Source organism: Sceloporus occidentalis, unplaced genomic scaffold (assembly GCF_023333645.1).
Source record: "Sceloporus occidentalis isolate IW3139 unplaced genomic scaffold, rSceOcc1.0.p SCAF_3, whole genome shotgun sequence".
NCBI lineage: Eukaryota > Metazoa > Chordata > Lepidosauria > Squamata > Phrynosomatidae > Sceloporus > Sceloporus occidentalis.
Window position 1 is genome coordinate 244,724,331 of NW_028316983.1, and position 21,681 is coordinate 244,746,011.

General features: G+C 40.8%; 1 protein-coding gene across 8 annotated transcripts in view; it reads right to left on the reverse strand.

The window, feature by feature from the left end:
• The window catches only part of TSNARE1 (t-SNARE domain containing 1), a 500,241-nt gene that overhangs the window by 417,536 nt on the left and 61,024 nt on the right, over nucleotides 1-21,681 (reverse strand). For 7 of the 8 annotated variants that reach the window (XM_089518973.1, XM_089518978.1, XM_089518972.1 and 4 more), the window contains exon 2: nucleotides 9,217-9,302. The gene's annotated coding sequence lies outside the window, so the exon portion shown is untranslated. The remainder of the gene's footprint in view (nucleotides 1-9,216; nucleotides 9,303-21,681) is intronic. The other variant, XM_089518975.1, reaches the window with a different exon arrangement.

Here is a 21,681-nt window from a genome sequence, read left to right on the forward strand (position 1 = left end):
AGATGGACCTGTTGGAATAAATCACATTTTTGTGTTCCATATCTCAGACCATCGTGAACTTAATGGAGAATGAAGAAAGAGATGGAGGGAGAGCGACAAGCCTCTGTGATTTCCATTGCTGAGTGTCTTCAGGTCATGTACATTTTTGAAAAGACAAGAGATAAATGAAAACATGCAGATCAATATTCCATACCTGATGTGGCACATTCCTATTCCATACTTGTAACAGCATACTGGAGGCCCAATATTTTAACATCAGCCATCCCGTACCAACCTGGGCTTGTTGTTTATTGCTGTCCACTGTCCTTGAGTCACAACTCATGGCAACCCCATGGATGTGATATCTCCAAGCCCTTCTATCCTCCACTGCTCTGCTTAACTCCTGTAGCTTCACAACTATCTCTCTGAGTGTAGCCATCTGGTTTTCTCTCTTTCTAATGCCCTCTACCTTTCCAGGCATTATTGCCTTTTTGAGTGAGTCATGCCCTTACCATTCCTAGTCTTCTTATTTCTCAGCTGCAGTCACCATTTTGGATCAATGTTTGATCCTAGGTATGGGAACTCTTTAACTATTTCAAGTTCTCCATTGTCTAGGCTGATTTTTTTTTCATTTCTTTCTGTTTGTTATTTTTATTTTCCTTATGTTCAGTAATGAACCTGCCTTTGCACTTTCATTTTTGACCTTCTTTAATAAATGCCCAGCCCAAGAAGAAAGCTCAGTATGAGCGCATATATATGCAGTGGAGAACACTCAGGGTTCAGTGTCTGATATCACCAAATAAGACTGGGATACAGAGATATAGATATAGAGAAAAAACCCGTGTGGTGTAATGGTTTGAGTGATGGACTACGACTCTGCACATCAGGGTTCAATTCTCTGTTTGTCCATGGAAACCCACTGGGGCAAGTCACACACTCTCAGACCCAGAAAACCCTATGAAAACCCTTAGGGTCACCATAAGTTGGAAATGTCTTGAGGACATACAACAACAAATATGGACAATCCCTGCTACACAATATCTAAAACAATGCATAGGCCATTAGTTCAGCCTCCTGTGCAAGGCAAAAAAGTTCCAAGTGCCAGGAACCATAGCAAACAAATACAGTATTCTGCTGGTGTGTTACCCATACCTAGGCTCCCTTCTGCAAGCAAGTGGACATTTTTGGCCAATGTGTAACAGCCATGTTCAGTTGAAGGTTATGCAAATGCATGCGGCACCATTGAGCACATTGCAAATTTCACATTCCATATCACGGTGCACTGACTGGACCGATGTGAATGGTTGTGCATTGTGCACTGCACATTGCAGCATCACAAGACTGTAATGAGGTGATGTACAGCAGTGGAACATCACACTGTGACTGATACTCAACTGGTGAGAAACACATGCAAAAGTTGCACTACACATGGGTGAATTATTTGCCATAATCCAACAGACATATTCTGCTGATGACAGTGCAACATATCTCTGAATGAGAATATTCTCTCAGCCTCTCATGAAGGCAAAGGTAAAGCCCTTCTGAACGAATCTTGCCAAGAAAACCTCTTGACAGGATTGCCTTGGGGTTGCCATAGGTTGCCACAGGTTGGAAATGCTGTGAAGGCACACAACAACAATTAGGGGATGTTACATTGCAGCCCATGGACATAAGGTTGTGCCATGTTTCATCAGTACAAATTCTCAACCAACTATTAAGCTTCTAAGCCTTAGGTCAGGATTAAATTTGAGATAACTTCTTGAGAGCCAGAATCCAAAGATGAGTGAGAGCCAAACCAAAACAGTCAGAATAAAACTTACCAGAGTATTTGAAACCTCTTACTGACAGTAGTTATAGTCGTCGTTGTTGATCTTGTTGTGTGCCTTCAATTCATTTCTGAGTTATGGCAGCTGTAAGGTGAAACTATAATCGGGTTTTTAAATGGCTTTGTGAGGCACCCTGGTTCCCTTTCTGGGATAAAGGTGGCATAGAAATGAAATAAATACATCCATAAATAAAGTATTTAGGAAGCCATTGAATCCTTTAGAATGAGGGGGGGGGGGGGAATAGGCAAACACTGGGAATCCATCAAACAGTGGTATCATGAGGAAGTGAGCATGGCTGCTTGGGGATGACAACAGTTGCTCTCCCTTTTCAAACTGAAAACCTTTGGTGGAATCATTGGTTGCACTGTTGTTACTATTAGTAGGTACTAGCTTTCAACCCTAATTTTACCCCTTGTAATATAAAGTTCTCTACCAGCCTGCACCTCAGGAAGAACAAACACTACCATCCTCACGTCACTGTAGGCAAATCTGTGCTTAAGTCCATTCAGCAGTTCACCTACCTGGGACGCATCATCTCCTCAGACGCCAAGTTTGATAAAGGGATCGATCACAGACTAGCAAAGGCATATAGTGCATTTGGAAGGCTTCACAAAAGAGTCTGGAGTAACAAATACTTGAGGCGAAGCACAAAAATCAGTGTGTATAGAGCCATTGTACTGTCCATTCTCCTTTATGGGTCTGAAACATGGGTAACCTATTGCCAACACCTACAACTCCTCGAATGCTTTCATTAGTGCTGATTACACCCAATTCTAAATATACACTGGACCTACTATGTGATGAATGTTGCTGTCCTTGAGCGAGCAGGGATCACCAGCATTGAGGCCATGCTATTGAGGACGCAGCTGCACTGGGCAGGACACATTTCTAGGATGAAGGACCATCGCCTCCCCAAAATAGTATTCTACGGTGAACTCACCACGGGTTAAGAGCGTAAGAGGGGCGTCCCAAAGAAGACATACAAGGACTCCCTGAAACAACATCTCAGGCTTGGCCAAATCGATTGCCAACAATGGTCCGCCCTGGCCTCGCATCGGTAGGCATGGAGAGGCACTATCCACGATGCTGCAGCCTTTTTCAAAAGCTCACACCGAACGAGCCTCGAAGAGAAACGACAACGCAGAAAGAACCGCAACCCAGAAACATCACCCAAGGAGACATTCTGCTGTGCTTTCTGCAACCGGACTTGTTTATCTCGGATTGGCCTTTTTAGTCATCAACGCGCTTGTATAAAGCATGGGATGAGTCCTTCCTCAATCTTTGTTTATGAAGAAAAGCCAGAGAGAAAGAATATAAACCCATGGCTGGAATATTTTTAGTGTCTGCATAAGTTCCCCTTTAGAAGCACCTGGATATTTTATCCAATGTCTGTGTGCAGTCCATATATATATATATATATATATATATATATATGCGCGCAAAAAGGAATTGCACATGTAGTGCCACAGTTCTTCAGATGAGGCCTGACCAGTGCAGAATACAATGGAATTATTACTTCCCCTTGATTTGGAAACTATGATTCTATTAATGCAGGCTAAAATATAATTTGCCTACTTTGCTGCAGCATCATTAAACAATTTAACAGTTAAAACAGATGAAAGTATTATATATTTTGTGACTTTTTAAAAATATTTTAAGCTTATGAAAAGTTAATGAAATTATTTTATTTTAAAATAGATGAAAACAGTTTTAAAACCTGTACAGATCTGGGGGAAATGATTTGAACCCCCACCACCCAGGCTTTGAAGGATAAAGAATGATAATGGATAAAGAAGCTACCCATGGCAAAAATTGTGCCTCCAAGGGTAAGGGATTTTACAACAGCAGGGAAGGTCCTCTCCCATATGCTTACCAGTTTGTTGCTCCTATCAGTGGGCCACATTTTGTGATTAATATCTGCTAACATGGAACTTAACCCAGGCAACCATTCAAATCATTCCCAATTTAAAATTCTCAGATCGTCTTCAGCAAGTCGGGAAGCAAGACGAATTGTTTAATTCAAATGGGAAGACAAAAGTTAAGATGTAAAAAGAAATCACTCTTAATGGCACAGAGCTCATAACAGTACAAAATACACAGACGACACCATTATACACTTAACACACCCTATCATAATGATGTCAAGTTTGATATAGGAGTGACAAATGTGGAAAGCTAACAAGCAGCTTAGAGATTGTACTGCTGGAGAAACAGAGATTTTTACCCGCCACACTTCAGTCAAAGAGCAGAACTACACTGTGCAGAGGGGAAAGTGGGAAATCATTTTAAAAGGAAATTTGTTAACCCTCTAGTTTTCTTGCATCTGTTTTAGATTGCTCACCAGTAACAGAAAACAGCACCCTAATGAAAATGGTTTGTATAATTTTGCAGGAGATACAAAATACATCTTAAGCATCCTGCTTCTTCTGCTATGACTTTGTAATAGCCCCACTCCAGGGACCCCTGAAGATCATCTTTTTGCCACCACTCAATATTTTAACCCATGTAACTCAGTAACTCAGTGGGAAGTTAGTGATGGGCTCACCTTGCTTTTTGCTACGTCTGACTCTGCAGAGACTCCCCCCTCCTTTGGGAGATGAGATCCTTCGTACATATGCATACACACAATGAGCAAATGCACATGAAAAGAGTGTAGGAGGGGGGATGCTTTCAAAGGGAAATTTTATTCTAAACAAGCAATCTACATTAGCAAAAGGGAATCATTTACATGAAGGCACCTTAGAATCACAGAGTTGGAAGAAACCACAAGGGCCATCCAGTCCAATCCCTGCCATGCAGGAAATCACAATCAAAGCATCCCCGACAGGTGGTCATCCAGCCTCTGTTTAAAGACCTCCAAAGAAGGAGACTTCACCACAGTCTCCGATGGAATGCATTCCTCTGTTGAACAGCTCTTACTGTCAAGACATTCCTCCTAATGTTAAGGAGGAATCTCTTTTCCTGTAGCTTGCATCCATTGTTCCATGTTCTTCTTTCATGTGTTGCTTAGAAGAAGTTACAACGTTACCAACACACACACAAGCAAGTCCCCACTGAACTCAAACAAATCAAACAGACTTACCCCAACTGGCCCTCATTCTTGACCCAACAAGCTCTCCCAAATGACTCTCTGGGGCTGGAGAGGTTTAACCCAACCAACACAAGCTCACCTTATGCTATTTCTTCCATCACACCCACATAAAACCTCCCTGTTGGTCTCACCTGTTAACTGAGCTCTGTCCACCGAGCTCCAGAGACCGCAGCTGCAGCCACATAGGAAGCTAAATGTCTCACAAAACTACAGAGCCACTGCAGAGAAGTAGTGTCAAACTGGATTATTTCTGAAATGTGGGTACAGTCTTGGCCCAGTAAAATAAAGTTTCAAAAGAGATAGCAGTGATAGTACAGCACAGAATAAAAAAGGTAACATGAGTGGTAGAAAGAAGGACTCTAATAGCACCGTTGAGACTAACCCATTTATTACAGCACTTACTTTTGTAAATATTAGTGCACTTCTTTGGAGCATACTTGTGAATTTTGCAAAGATTTTCATGCAGAATGAGTCCTGAATTTCATAGATACTGATCAGTAAAAAATTCTCCTCATCTGAGTTTCCCAAAACTCAAGAAATATTCAAATATTTCAAATATTTTCAAATAATCTTTCAATTTCTAGCATGTAAATAGTTGACTATTTGGAAATGTGACCAGGAATAGGTTTCAGAAATATGATTTCCACATAGGGAAACTTTTTTTGTCAGTATAATGGCACATTGTTTGTTTGTATGTGAAGTACCACAGATGTTAACTACTTCACCCATTTAAGGTATCAGCACAGCATTATAATATAATTGTCATTTTCTGCCACTGGATTTGCTCTGATATGACCCCCCAACAACAACAATAATTCTCCAAGTAGACATGTGCAAACTACCCTCAGGAAGCCTCCACCACACAGTACATATGGAAAGAACATTCATAATTATCCATTCTCAGATAGAAAAATGGGTTTTCCAATAGTTAGGAAATTCTGTTGGGAAAACAATGAACCAACAAAACTTTTGTGCAATTTTCTCTTGGTATCCAAACGTCTTGTAGTGTTCCAGAGGAATTATCCTGCAGAGAAAAGGGGTTCTGTGAGTTCACAGATCACCACAGTGAAGAACTACAGTTACAGGTAAACAACCTGTCCTTCTTCTTCATGGAATCTGTGATTCGCATAAAATGTTTGAATTTCCTTCCCAGGGCCAGTAGGTATTACAATCTCGCTACAACAGGTTCCATCTATACCTGGCTCCAAAACAGCAAAGAATGGAATGCAAGTGCCTGCCATGGTCTAAAATTTTGGTACCACAAGTGATGCATTGTTTTATTCAGCCAGTTGAGAACATCATTGGGGGGGGGGGGGGGGACAGACTGCCCCTTTGCACCGCCATCTGGGCAGCATCAGAGGGTGACATTTTGATGCTGCATGCTCTGAAGCCACCTGGAAGCTGGCTTCCAGGTGCCTGGCTGCCCACATGTGGTACATACCACAAACCCCCAACATGCCAAGAAGCTGCCACAGGGCTGCGGAAGAGTTGCTAAAGGCAGCTTTCCCACAGCCAAAAAAGGAGTGGTTGAAAACTGCTACTTTTTTGGCCAGAGCTGCAGTGGATTAGGGTCGCAGCATGTGGCTATCATGGCCCCAATCTGTCTTTGGGTTGAGTGCCTTCACACAGGCCCATCCAGGCAGTCAATTCCAGCCCATTGTTCATGGGATTGAAAAGAGAAGTTGTGAATTCTGTGTTCAAACCAAAGAAGGTGAAGATTACTTGTGTTATGGAAGAGTTGTCAGCGAATTTTCTGTTTAGATTAGGGTCCTCCTATCTCCAAGGTATCTCATTATGTATGTATATGCAAGGTATTCCAACCATGCCCCATTCAAAATCAAAAACACTTCTGGTCCCAAGCAATTTCAATAAGAGAGACACAACCTCTAGAATGAAAGAAACCAACTGTAAGAGCCCTAATGGATCAAACCAAACTTTACATTCTGCAGGTAAGTGCTAAGGTTGGTTACTACAAAGAAAGATGGTTAACAATTGGAAATTAGAAAGTAACAGAGAAAGATAAATAAAATGACTTGGATCTTGACTAGAAAAACAGGTGGTTCAGGGACTCTTTTCAAATCCAATGCAAGAATACCAGTTGTGCTGCCTGCTTAGACTCGGGTCAGGGAACTTCTGACCATCAGGCAGTCTCACAGAGATGATCTCTACAGGCCTCTCCCCAAGCACGAGAACAAGGCTTTCCCATCCTTCCCACTCCTTTCCCAACTAGGAATGGTCTGCAGAGGTAGCCTCTGCTCAGTACTCAGTGGAATATCACCTGGGGTGGGATCATGATTAACTCATGTGGCCTAGAAAAACACTTCATCTGGTCATGTGTCTTCCTGCCGTTCCAACAGCCACTACTGTGGTCTCTGAGGTAGAGAAGAGCAGCTGAGGTCCCAGAGGCTGGGGAGAAGCCCTCCATTCCACCACCAACTACTGTGGCCTCTGAGGGAGAGAAGAGCAGCCAGCACTTGCTGGACTTAGGGGCTAAAGAGACCACCCCTAAGGGGTGGCCTGCAGACACCCCTTTCAGCACCAGATCAGAGCAGCGGCAACTATGTGCTGTGGCCCCAATCTAACCTTTCCATGGTGCAAAAAGGAGCTGCAAAATGCAACTCTTTTTTGTACCATGGAAGGGTGCCATGGCCGCTGGCGCCACAACATTTTGGCACTCCTTTGGCTCTGCATCATCTGGATGCAGCACCAGAGAAGCACCGTGATGCCATCTGCCATGTGACAGGGTGCACAGCATCATGTCAGCATGGGTCAGTATTGGGACGTGCGTCATGCAGATGTCATGCCCCCACTCCGCGCCAATGCTGGCTTCATCGTTGGTCTGTTGAGGCTGTTAGACCTGTACCCCACTACCATCCCCATGTCCTTGTGTGTTGTCTTTTTAGATTGTAAACCTGAGGGCTGGGATTTTCTAAATTAACAATTTGTAAGATGCTCGTGGGGCCGTTTTGGCTGAAGGGTGCAGGTTTAAATGCTCTAAATAAATAAATATTGTCAGCTATAGATCCTGATAGACTAACGAAGGCTGGAGCTCAAGGAGCACTGAGTCATCCCGGATACCAGCAATATGGTTTCACCCACTCCATATAATTCTGTTCACATGAAACTCTGGAGAACGTACTCCATAACCATCCTAATAAAAGTTTCTCCATGCTGGTTAAGAAGAGTTGGATTTCCTGATAAATTCTCTATTCTCTGCTTGCTCTGTTAATAATGTGTTGTCGTTTTTTTTAAAGGCAAACCGAGTCTCTGTTGGCTATCACTGGTATTTCTCACCATCCAAGGAAACCTTCATCACTGTCTCTCTAACAGTGACCCACCATTTTGCTACTGGGTTCCCCAGGCAAACTATCAAATTCTCTCACTCCCTTTCTAGAACTTTGGTTCTGATGTTATGTCCCAAAAACACACCACTGGTTGTGCACCAGCCATGAAATGCAGCCTAGATGTCAAAAAGTTAAGGCCCACTTTTTTGCAAGGCAAATGCATTCATTGTCATACTGCAAAGGAAAAAAAACCCAACAATAAAATATCTCAGAACGCTTCTGCCGAATACACACAGATAAAAGTATTCCACGTGACCAGCTTGAGCTTAAAAGAAGATTAACAAACCACAACTGTGCTTTCACCGGAATAATAAACTTGTCAATTCAGAGTTAATATGGATGAAATTGCCAGTATACTGCCTCATTGGATCAAATTTGCACACACATAAGCATATCTGTGTTTTGTCAGGAGTGTTCCTACACACAATTGCCCAGCCAGTTTCAACTATGGGCCATTTTCAACAACATTAACTTTCAGGTATAGATTGAAACACATCTAATTAGTTGATATCATCAAATCTTGTAGCCTTGCAGGGTGCGCAGTATGTCATTAGGTATTAACTCAAGGGCACACGCACTAAGAGTTATGCACCTTTTGGGAGAAGGCCAAAAATGGAATAAATCTGTGAAGTCTGAAATGCAGACTGATAAGCCTATCATTGGTTCTCAGCTGAACAGCAATCAGATCTCCTTGTTTAGAAGTGGTGATAGCTCTGAACAACAGTTGGTGGGCAATGGTGAACAAGTACAATACAAGGATGGAAATCATATTTATTGACTGATTTATTTTCTTGTCTCGACAAGGTTTCTCAGTACCTCCAGGTACCAGCAGAGTGAGCAAATGTATCATGAGGAATCAAATGTAACTCATGTCATATGAAAGAAACATACAAGTACTGTACAAAAGCACATGTTTTGTCCCATTAGGGACACTTACCACCCCGTTCCCAATTATTAAAACTAAGAATAGTCTTGCCTTTACTTTGTGCAAAAACTGTTAATTGTTTTCCACCGTTGTTTTCACCAATCCACTGGCACAATCAGCCACAATTCTTCCACAATCTGCAAAACAAGAGGGAGAAAATCCTATGAATAAAAAATGGTGCTATAATTCCTCTTTATCCGTGGGATAATCGTTGGATATTTGTGACGTTGCACAACATTGTGTGGTAAGCTTTGCCACATCGTGCAATATTGATGGGAGCATCCCACAATGCTCCCATCTATTATTCCAGTGTGATCAACTCCACTGTTCAGTGCTGTAAAGCTTTATTTATAGTCTGAATCACCCTTCCTCAAACTTTTCATCCTGAAGAAATTGTTTAAAAAAAAAAATCAAGGTCTGCATGGGTTGTGTGTTTGTGCCTTCAAGTTATTTCCAGCTTATAGCAACCCTAAATTGAACCTACCATGGGGTTTTCTTGGCAAAGTTCTTTAGAGGGGATTTGCCAATGCCATCTTCTGAGGCTGAGAGAGTGTGACTTGCTTGAGGGCACCCAATGGGTTTCATGGCTGGTCTGGAAATTGAATCCTGGTCCCTAGATTCTTAATCCAACACTCATATCACTGTATCCAGAGCTCAAAAGGAGTTTGTTTCCACTATCCACTTGAGTTTCCATTATCTCTCATGGAATCTCTACAGATCTCTCACAGAACCCAAGGGTTCAAGGAAACTCTGGTTTGGGAATCCTACTCTAGATTAGTGACTGTAAACCAGTAGAATGTACCCATATGATGCTTATTAAGATTTGGAGAAGCGAGTCAACATTTTGGAGAAAAAACTCCTAATGTAGCATATTCAATATTATCTATTTTTAATTTGGAAAGCAGAGTAAACATATACTTATCATTTTCTATATGCAAAGCTATTCAAAGGGATCTTGCAGCACCTTTGAGACTAACTGAGAGAAAGAAAGACGTTGGTAGCATAAGCTTTTCTAAACCAAGTCTACTTTCCTGAGATGGATGATATATTACCCTGGGATAAAGGATGTTTACCTTGGGCTCAGGCCAGATCCATTGATTCCACATCTGGACAGACTGGATAGGGCTTGAACCTGCCCCATTGTCTGAAATAGACAATATGAGTCCAGGGGGAACCCTGCTTTTGGGCCAGAGTGGATAATCCCTAGGATGCAAACCTGGATACCTGGTTAGTTAAAACCTTTTTAATTTTGGAATTAATGGAACAATTATATTTTAACCAGGTATTTAAATAAAGATTCCTATACCTATTTCATTTATTGAATGAACTGATGGCCAAAGTAATAATTAGACACATGCGCACTGATGATCGTTTTTCAACCCAAACTAGTCCGCTAGCAAAATCTCAAGGAGATTTCATCAATCAACAAGTAATCAGAAGTGCTACAGTAGTTTTTTAAAAATGTATTGTTTCAGTATTAACCATATTATTCTTCATTGTTTGGTTTTAATGTTAATTTTGTTGTGGCTCTGAAGCAGTAAAACTGAACTCATTTTAAGAGAAATCACTACAACAAGAAATGCAGCTTGTTCCACATTGTTCTACAATATTTGGATGCTCATATTGGAGTGTTTTAAATTTAGCCGTATGTTTTTATTCATATTGTATACCAGTTTTTAAGTCCTTGAATGTTGTCGTTCTCCTTATCTAGGGATGTAAACCATCATAAATTTCATTCTCACAGGCAAGAACAAATTATTTTACCATTTATCTCCTCACTGTGAGGAAGGCACTGAAAACTTCACAGCTTGGGACTTTCTGTACAGGACTTTTATTAAAATATTTCTACCGCATCTTATGTGAAAACAATTTCCAGGCAGCTTACAAGTAAAATTAAAACAAACAGTTTGAAACAATAAAAACAACCAACACTAAAAACATGTTAAACATATTTAATGAATCAAAGCAGACTGAAAAGTATAAAACAGTTTAAAACCAAGTGTGTTAGCATTTAAAAGAAACCAATGGGACCCAAAGGTTTTGATGGATGCTCAAGTTTTTACTTGACAATAGTTGGGACTCCAAGGAGGGAGCATCCCACAGTTGGGGTGCCATAGCTGAGAACATAGCTTGGCACAATATCTCAAGACCTCACTGGTGGGGCACAGCAGACCTAAATCCTTCAGCAGGCACATATAGGGAGAGGTGATCCTCAAATATTGAGGTCTCAAGCCATTCAGGTCCTTAAATGTCATCATAGGCACCTTGAATTCATATTAGAAGTGTATTAGCAGAAGAGAAGCCCTGTTTAAATATTTGAAGGGTTGTCAATAAAGGAGGGAGCAAGCTTGTTTTCTGCTGCTCCCGAGAACAGGACCCTTAGCAATGGATGCAAACTGCAGGAAAAGAGATTCCAGCTCAACATTAGGAAGAACTTCCTGACAGTAAGGGCTGTTCGACAGTGGAACACACTTCCTCGGAGTGTAGTGGAGTCTCCCTCCTTGGAAGTTTTAAACAGAGGCTGGATGGCCATCTGTTGGGGATGCTTTGAGTGAGAGTTCCTGCATGGCAGAATGGGATTGGACTGGGTGGCCCTTGTGGTCTCTTCCATCTCTACAATTCCATGATGATAGAATGACTTGAGGGTCTCTCATTCATAGGGTCACCATAAGTTGAAGTCGACATGATGGCAGTGAACAGGAACAACCACAAGTTATATTATACATTTTGCCTGCATATAGTTCCACATTCAATCCCTGGCTTGAAAAAACTTTCTCTGCTTGACACCCCATGAGAATCAGTCACAGACAATACTGGTCTCGTCTAATATCCTGGATATTGGCCTATCCTGGGAGAAAGATGAAACGTCATTCCAATAAATAAAAAGATGAAGATATAACTTGAACCATTATTTCCCTCCAGAAATAGGAACGTTAAGAGAAATTAGAGAAATTAATATATTTATTTAATAACTGATATGTTTAATAAATCTAATTGAACTGCATTTTGAATTGAAGGGAGAAAATTAACTATTAATTTTATGTTAAACTCCTATTTAAATATAAGTTAAATGGCTCCACTAAAAGCCTAATTGGAATGACTGTGAAAAATCCTGTATTTATAGTACTCTCCCACCATCTCTAGCCTTTGTTTCCAGCTGAGGAGTTTCCAACCATATATTTTCCATTGTATTACTTGGGAGGGCCTGGCTGACCAACCCAAGGACTCTTGAATCAATGGCCATCACCTTTGCTGGCTGCAAGCTTCTTGGAGTTATGGTGTTAAACACTTCCAAGCTCTGCCTGAGTATAAATCAATTCATAAACTATACAAACAGTGTCTCTTCGCTTGCAGCCCTTCAAATTAATCACTAAAGGCTTTAATAGATTAATCTGCCAATTAATCCAATTAAGTCTTGAAAACGTAATTGTTATTAGTGTTCCCAGCTCCAGTCTTAACAGGTGAGTTTTCCTTAACACACTCTTTAAGAAATGTCAATGAAAGGATGGAGGCTTTAACAAAAACACAATGGCAGCATCTGCACTGCAGAAAAACCCAGTGTGACACCACATTAACTGCCATGGCTCAATACTATGGAATTCCAGGAATTGTAGTTTGTTGTGGTACCAGAGCTCTCTGACAGAGAAGGCTAAATGTCACACAAAACTACAGTTCCCAGAATTTCATAGCGTCTAGCCATGGCAGTCAAAGTGATGTCAACCTGGATTATTTCTGCAATGCAGATGCAGCCAGAGATGGCTTTTTAAAAAATAGAAACCCCCATAAAGCCTATATTAGTTAAATAAAAACAATTCTAGATAAATTTTCAAATTCTTCCCAGATGTTCGTAAGCCTCTTCTGGGCAAAGGAAATGGTGTCTGGGGACTTCCATGCCAGTGGAGCATTCAAACCAACCTCCAAAGAGCTGAACCTCACCTCTGCCCTGCAAAATAGGTGAGTATCCTAGATAACCCACGCCAAGTTCAAACTAAAACCTAAAGCAGATGCACCAGCTTCCTGGCATGGAAGTCACCAACTGGCCTGGGCAAGAAAACCCCCAGAACTTCCAAGGACAAGAAAAGATCCAGGCTGAGATTCTGCATCATGTTGGCATCATGTACATCTACAGTCACAGTTTCATGCAGGTTGTAGGACACCATTCTTCTGAAAATACCAACATTGTGTAACTGACTATACCCTGCCTTGAGCTTTAAAAAAAGTGTGGGAGGTAAATAACTAAATAAAAATAGCTCCTGCTTTTGCTCTAGGGCTTTTGTCTTCCACCAAACCAATCCTACCACTAATGCAGTTGAAAGGCTCCCATGTAGACCTGTGTCAAGTATTTAATGCCAGGATCAACCAGCCCCTCGCAGTCATAGGAAAACATGGTGCAATCCTCTTAGCAGCTTAATTGCCACTTGTCCAACCTGACGCTGGCGTCTGACTGTCATTTGTGGCCTTAATATGCATCCGAGCTGCAATGACCCCTCTTAAACTCTTCCATCAGTATGCAAATAGAATAGAATATAATTAGCCAGGACAGAAAGCCAGGGTCAATTACATGGAGGGTTTAGGGGTGTTGTTTTTAATAATAAAATGCAATCTGTCAGACGAGTCTCTAATGTAACATTCTAAGCCATGAAAGGTGCTTTTCTAGAAAAATATTTTTTCTGGTGAAAATAGGGTGCTTCTGAAATGAAAGCTATGGGACTGAAGAAAGAAACGTCCATGCAAAATGAGGAGGAGAAAAAATGATAGGTCAGCAGCTAAATAAGGAAAGGATACCCAACTGCCATGAAACATAACATCTTGGACTATACCATGGGCTGAAAGACTACTTTCTGCTATGGACTACAGTGGGCCCTTGGTATCTACTGGGGTTTGGTTTCAGGATCCCCCGTGGATACCAAAATCTGTGCATGCTCAAGTCCCATTCAATACAATGGCATAGTAAAAATGGTATCCCTTATATAAAATGACAAAATCAAGCTTTGCTTTTTGGAATCTCTCTCTCTCTCTCTCTCTCTCTCTCTCTCTCTCTGTGTGTGTGTGTGTGTGTGTGTGTGTGTGTGTGTGTGTTATATTCAAGCCAGGGATGGTTGAATCCATGGATAAAGAATCTGTGGATACAGCAGGCCAAACTGTTCTACCTTCAGACTCAAAGAGCAGGGTTGGTTCTGAAATTCACTCCCTCCTTTAGGGAACGCAAGATAAGGGTGCTGTGTCCAACAACTCACAGGACATAAATTCAGATAGTGAGATATAGGGGGAAAATGAGCAAGGGAGCAAGAGAGTGAGATCGAGTGCCATACCAGTGAAACAGAAGGCCATGGTAACAACATGAACAACAAGAGACAGCGCTAACTGCACCCACCATAGCAGAATGTAGGAGAGAACAGGAGGGCCTACTGCAATCAGATGAATGCCAGTCTCCACTGCTGGACTTAATCCCCTGCTCTCAGCCATTCCTTTTTTCCTTATGGATCTTTTTTAGATTGTAAGCATAAGGGAATTGTCAAACTAATGCTCTTTTAGCAGCCTGAGAGCCTTTATGGCTGGCGGCAACACTTTGAATACATTATATTTAATGAAGATAAAGAATTCTATTTGATGAAGATAAAGAAGAAGAATACCAAACCAACAGCCATGCCAAAGTATGATCTGGAAAACATTCCAACAGAGTTTAAAGAATGTGTGAGAAACAGATTTGCAATATTAAGCCTAGCTGACTGAGAACCAGATGAGCTATGGACAGAAGTCAGGGACACAATAGAATTGCAACAATCCACTGATACAGAATTAGTTCAGTTCTAACTAATTTCTCAATAGATATGGAAAACAAAACAGTGGCCCACAGACTGGAAATGATCACTATACATTCCTTTGTCATTGCTATTAACTGTCCTTGAGTCGATCTCATGGCGAACCTATAGATAAGATATCTCCAAGACCCCCTGTCCTCCACTACTCTGCTTAATTCCTGTTCATTCATACCAGTGACCTCCTTCCTCTCTTTCTACTTCCCTCCACCTTTCCTAGCATTATTGTTTTTCCCCAGTGAGTCATGCCTTCTCATGATGTGGCCAAAGTACGACAGCCTAAGTTTAGTCATCTTGGCTTCCAGAAAGTTTTCTGGCTTGATCTGCTCTAGGACCCATTTGTTTGTCTTTTTGGCCATCCACAGGATCCTCAGCACTCTTCTCCAGCACCACATCTCAAATGAACGGACTTTCTTGCTATCTTGTTTCTTAAGTGTCCAGCTCTCACATCCATACATGGTGATAGGAAATACAATGGCTTGTATTATTCTAACTTTCGTGTTCAGCTGTATATCTTTGCATTCATATACATTCCTATTATACCAAATTTTACACACACACACACACACACACACACACATATATAACATTATATTAGAATGTAATATAATAATATATATTATATACAATATACATTTCTATTGTTACCTAAAATATCAGGATCCCAATAGGGAACCCATAATAAATATTCAAATAGAGGAATTTAATAAGCTCAATTAACAGCTGTAAGAGGGTTTGGGAAACTAATGTATATTGGTTCTAAAAGGCTGTATTCCAGAATGCAAAGTCCAAATGTGTTTTTTTTCCTTTTATTTATAAGTCAAAGGGAATTACAATTCATGCAAGGACACTCTTTCACACACACAAGAGGTAACAATATAAAGGTGGTAGCCAATAGTGACTTTAAAGGGTTGCAGGGAGTAATACTATACCAATTCCAGATGTGTAGCTCTGAACAGGGGACACTGTGACATAGATATGGTTCAGCACACTGTCTTAGAAATGTGGCATTGACAGTGTTGGCTAAGGAATCATGTGAGATACGGACAGAGTGTCTGTCTGACCTCAAACCAGACTTGAATTGGTACTGCCTAAGTGGGCACATATATAGGGCAAAACTTATCCAAAGGAGCTTCAGGACATGAGTGGAATTTCCAGGAGGGAAGAATGAGCGAGGAAGTTGTGAATGGTCTGACCATCCATGCAGATGTCCCTGGACAAAAGCATCTCTCTCCTAGAGGGAGATATTCTTGAACTTCTGTTTACTACCAAACATAGATATTGCACATGCAATTGTTTCCATTGATGCAGGGGCTTATGCAGATTCCCATTTTTGATGGATCTGTCTTTAAGTAGAGGTTGGATGGGCATCTTTCAGGAGTGCTTTAGTTGTGATAGGATAAGAGATTCCACCGAAATATTAGAAAGAACTTCTTGAGTCCTTCATGATTTGGGTCCAAGTTTAACTGATATTTTTAACTAAGTTAAATTGTTTTGGTTTGGTTTGTTAACTGATGTCTTTTTACACATAGGAGCAACCTCTCCTATCTATCTGCCCCATTCATTAAGGTCCTCTGGGGAGCATTTACTTCAGACAGTTGTTACCCAAAGGAAATTTTTGTTGGCCACCCCCAGATTGTAGAATGACCTGCCATTTATCACCTGGATATTTTCTGAGTTTAAAATAGCAATTAAGACAAGTCTCTTCCCACAAGCCTACCCAAACCATTTATAAATCAACAATTTGAAAGTATGTCTTGTTTTTATATGTTCTTTCAACTGATACTGTATTACGTGTCTAATCTGTCGTTGTTCCTTGCTTCCATCCTTATGGAAGCAGGAAGGAAGGAAGGAAGGAAGGAAGGAAGGAAGGAAGGAAGGAAGGAAGTTGGTTAGTTGGTTGGTTGGTTGGTTGGTTGGTGTTATTGTTGAGGATATGAGCTGTTTGACAGTGGAATAGACTTAGTAATATGTTTTTCAAACATTTTTCATATATCTTAAGCACTCTGACTTATTCCTGAGCTGCAGATGAGAACAAGGCACTAACCCTGAGTTTGTGTATGATACACATTCAGTCTGAGACCAGAAAGAATTGCTCAAGTTCTACCAAAGTGTTGCTATTGTTAAGTGTCTTAAGTAGACCTAGACTCATGGCAGCCCCGTGAATGAAACACCTCCAAGACACCCTTTCCTCAACAGCTCTGCTCAGGTCCTTGAGACTCAAGCTCATGTCCTCCCTGATCAAGTCTATCCATCTGGAATGCTGTGTTCCTCTCTTCCTACTGCCTTGTGTCATTCCAAACATTAATGTCTTTTCAAGTGATTCATAATTTCTCACGATGTGGTCAAATTATGACAACCTTATTTGTCTTCTTGGGAGAGTTTAGGCTTTATTTGTCCTAGGACCCATTTTTATCTTTTTAGCAATCCTCTGTACTCTCAGCATCCTTCTGCAGCACCACATCAGAAATGAATTCATACTCTTTCTATCCACTTTCTTCACCATCTAGCTCTCACATCCATACAAAGAGATGGGAACTATGAAGGCATGGACAGTCCTAACATTAGTGTTTAGTTGGATGTCTTTGCACCTCACCATGTCTGTCTTTCATAGCCATTCTTCCCAGTCCTAGTATTCTTCTGATTTCTTGCTTGCAATCTCCATTCTGATCTATGATTGATCTAAGGTATGGAAAATCTTTAAGTATTTCAATGTTGTTATTATCTACATTGAATTCATAAAAATCCTCCATAGTCATTATATTTGTTTCCTTAAAGTTCAACAGTAAGCCTGCCTTGGCACTTCCTTCTTCGACTTTCTTTAGTCACTGTTCCAAGTCTTTACTGCTTTCTGCTAGTAGGTTGGGATCATCTGTCCATCAAGGTAGAATGACGGAAACCACAAGGTATGATCAGGCTACCAAGGTCCAACTAAACCTGAAGACCTTCAGCCAGACAAACAAAGGAGAAAGGATGATCCCTCCACAAAACAAGAGAGAAACCTTTGGTGCTACCAGTGTGGAAGTTGACAAGCTATAGAACCCAACGCCTCAACAGATTGTTGAAGAAATTACATGATTCATAGTGTTGTTATAGCAACATCGTCGCTTGCATCAGATCTAAAATCCCAGCACTGTTGGTAATAAAAAAAGCATTAGGTAAAAAAAAATGATATATAATGAGATAAAAATGGATTGGCTCAACCTTGCAGTAACACCCACGCTTCCCTTTCCAGTAACACCACTTTGGAAGAATATTTTTTGGTACTTAAGTACGGCAAAAAGAAACATGGGAGAAAATCCAAAAGGGGTGGGAAATGATGATTTCACAAAAGGGAGACTAGAGGTTGTCAAACCCAAATCCCATTGTTAGTTGCTTAAAAATCTGAATATTTCTGGTGAAGAAAAAAAAGTGACTGAAGGGCAAGGATGCGATATGAGTCACAATGCTGGAGTGCCACCTTTTCCTAAACTAGAGCCTGACTGATAAATCTCCATCATGGCTTATTCATACACTGCACACGCAGACAAGAAGGAAGCTTCCAGAAATGACAAATTGGTGACTGAACTAAACAAAGAAAATGCATTTCAACACTTAGGCAGAAAACATGAAATCCATAGATATAAAATGGGTGACACCTGGATTGACAAGAGCACATGCCAAAGGGATCTAGGAGTCATAGCAGACCACAAGCTAAACATCAGTCAACAGTGTGATGAAGCAGTTGAAAAAGCCAATGTAATTCTAGGCTAGATCAATAGAATATTTTCCCAGATCAAGGGAAAAAATAATACCATTCTATTCTGCATTGGTCAGACCTCACCTGGAATACTGTGCCCAGCAGAATTCAAGAGGGATGTTGTCAAGCTGGAGTGAGTACAGAGGAGGATCAAAATGGTGAAAGGTCCCAAAACCATGCCTTATGAGGTTATGGCTTAGGGAGCTGGGTATGTTTAGCCTGGAGAAGAGACTGTTAAGAGGTGATATGATAGCCCTATTTAAATATTTGAAGGGATGTCATGTTGAGAATGGAGCAAGCTTGAATTGTTCCGCTCCAGAGACTAGGCCCTGGAGCAATGGATTCAAACTACAGGAAAAAAGATTCCACCTCAACATTAGGAAGACCTTTCTGATGGTAAGAGCTGTTAAACAGTGAAATACGCTTCCTTGGAGTATGATGGAGTCTCCTTCTTTGGAGATTTTTAAACCAAGGTTAGAGGGCCATCTATCAGGAGTGCTTGGATTCTGTCTTCCTGCGTGTCAGTGGGTTGGACTAGATTGCTCTTGGTTTCTCTTCCAACTCTTTCATTCCATGATTCTATGTCAGTAAGTCAGTGAGTCCATTTGGGTTACAACCCAAGCTTTAAAGTGCTTTTCTAAGGGGTCATTTAGATGTCAGGGTTTTTAGCGCAATGATGTGAATCATCTCACTCATGCATTCCAGCTTTGTTTTCACACTTTGGAACTGCACTGATCTGCATCAAAGCACATGTTTGTGAGTTTGGTTGCTCACACAAGCATTTGACTAAAGATGGAGTCAACAATGCGAAAGCAATCAGAATCCCATTTTTTGGTATACAGCATTTTATCCCAGGCCTATTCGGATCTATTCACACTAGGATGATGCACATCTTTTTAAGAAACTCAGGGGGAAACACAATATCAGTTATCCCAGATTAAGTGAGTTTTGTGGCAGCCCCCCACCCCCATTTAACTGGGTGTATTTGGGATGAGTGTAAACAATGGAGATTTAACCCAGATTCATCCTGGATTATTTTCACAGTGTGAATAATCTCTCAGATGCTGAGCACTAACCCCAAAATAACTTCAGTGGCTGGCTTGAAAACCTCCATTAAATTTACACCTGACTGACATGGAAGCCACCAGCTGCCATGGATTGCCATCCACATATAACACCAGTCTTAAAGCAAGTGCACTGACTGTCAATTCATTTCTGGTGTGACTGCAAGCTTCTGGCAATGAGGTTCAAAAACTAAATAGCGTGGGACCTTGAAACTTGAAGGAATGCCTCTCCCTATATATGCCCAAGAAGTGAGATCTCCTGGTGGGGCCTTGCTCCATGTCCCCCTCGTGAGAATGCTAGATCATGCAAGGAAATGAGAGAAAGCCTTCTAAGCTGTGGTTTCCTCCTCAGTGTGACCCCAGTGGAAGCAATTCAAAGAGAGAGGACACAGGTAGAGCCTTCTTGGCCATAGTGCCCCAATTATGGAATGGCCTCCGCTTGAAAATCTAATTGGCACCAACATTGACTTGTTTCTGAAACACAGCTTTTCCTAAAAGCTTTCAGGAACAAATATCTATCTTTTGTTTTTTGTGGGTTTTTCAGGGTATGCAGCCATGTTCTAGAAGAGTTTATTCCTGGCATTTCACCAGCAGCTGTGGTTGGCATCTTCCATGCCAGCATTCTCTGAAAATGCCAGCCACAGCTGCTGTCAAAACACCAGGAAGAAACTCTTCTAGAACATGGCCTCATAGCCTGAAAAACCCACAAAATACTATGGATGCCAGCTGCGAAAGCCTTTGACTTTACAAATATCTGTCCATCTGTCTACTTATTTAATTTTTATCCTGCCTTTCTGCCAGCATGGGAGCCAAGGTGGTGTGCTGCCATTTTAAACACAGTAAATTAGAAAAACTAGATACGATAAATAATAGACAAGTTAGAAGAACAGAAGAGATTAGGATAGTTAGGTCACAGACAGAGAAACATAAGAGGTCATTTTACAAGGAAAGGCACTTGTTGTTGTGTGTTCATGTTTGTGTATGTATTATTTTTGATAATTATTAATAAATATTATTTTTTAAAGTACAATACAACTAAAAAAACTGTCAAACTACAATTAAATCTCAGTTTAATTCTCTGACTCTGATTTCTGCATCTTATTTCCATTAGCTGTATGTATTCTATATGCATGCACTTTCTTCTTCTTCTTTGTACATTTGCAATTGAAAATGACTTTTAAATAGAAAGGGTTAGAAGAGAAAGAACCTATATAAACCATATAAACACAGCAATCTGGCAGAACAACCCATGTAAAGGTGATGAGATAAATATGGCTGTTCCAATGAGTTCAATAAAATAATTTAAAAAACAACAACACAACATTGAAATGCAAGACACATTGTCACTGTTAAGGAGAAATTGTATAAGCGTACAAATCACATCTAGCTAATTTACTTGTGAAAAGCTGATCAAAGTTCATTCATGCCATTTTGTTTGGAGCCCGGTGCTATCAACTGTACCCTCTTCAACTAAAGAATCAGTTCCAGGAACAAAACCAGTGGCAAAAATTGTGCACTTTCCAATGGAACAAACATTTAGTCTGCATTATTTTATTCTCTTAAAAGAAGAATTGCTACTTGGAAGGCACCAATTTCAGTAATGTTGGAAGTGCAGATTAATTTACTAGGAACAGCAAAAATCTTGGCAAGGTACAAAAAATTCAGCTTAAAGAAATTACATTGACTACAGTTAGGGAGAGAGCAGCTGTAGCATAGGCTGCTGCCACACTGCAGAAATAAGCCAGTTTGACCCACTTTTACTGCCATGACCTAATGCTGTGGAATTCTGGGATTTGTAGTTTTGTGAGATATTTAGCCTTCTTTGCCAGAGAACAAAAAACTACAGTTCCCAGAGTTCTTTAGCCTTAGGCCATGGAAGTTAAAGTGACGTCAA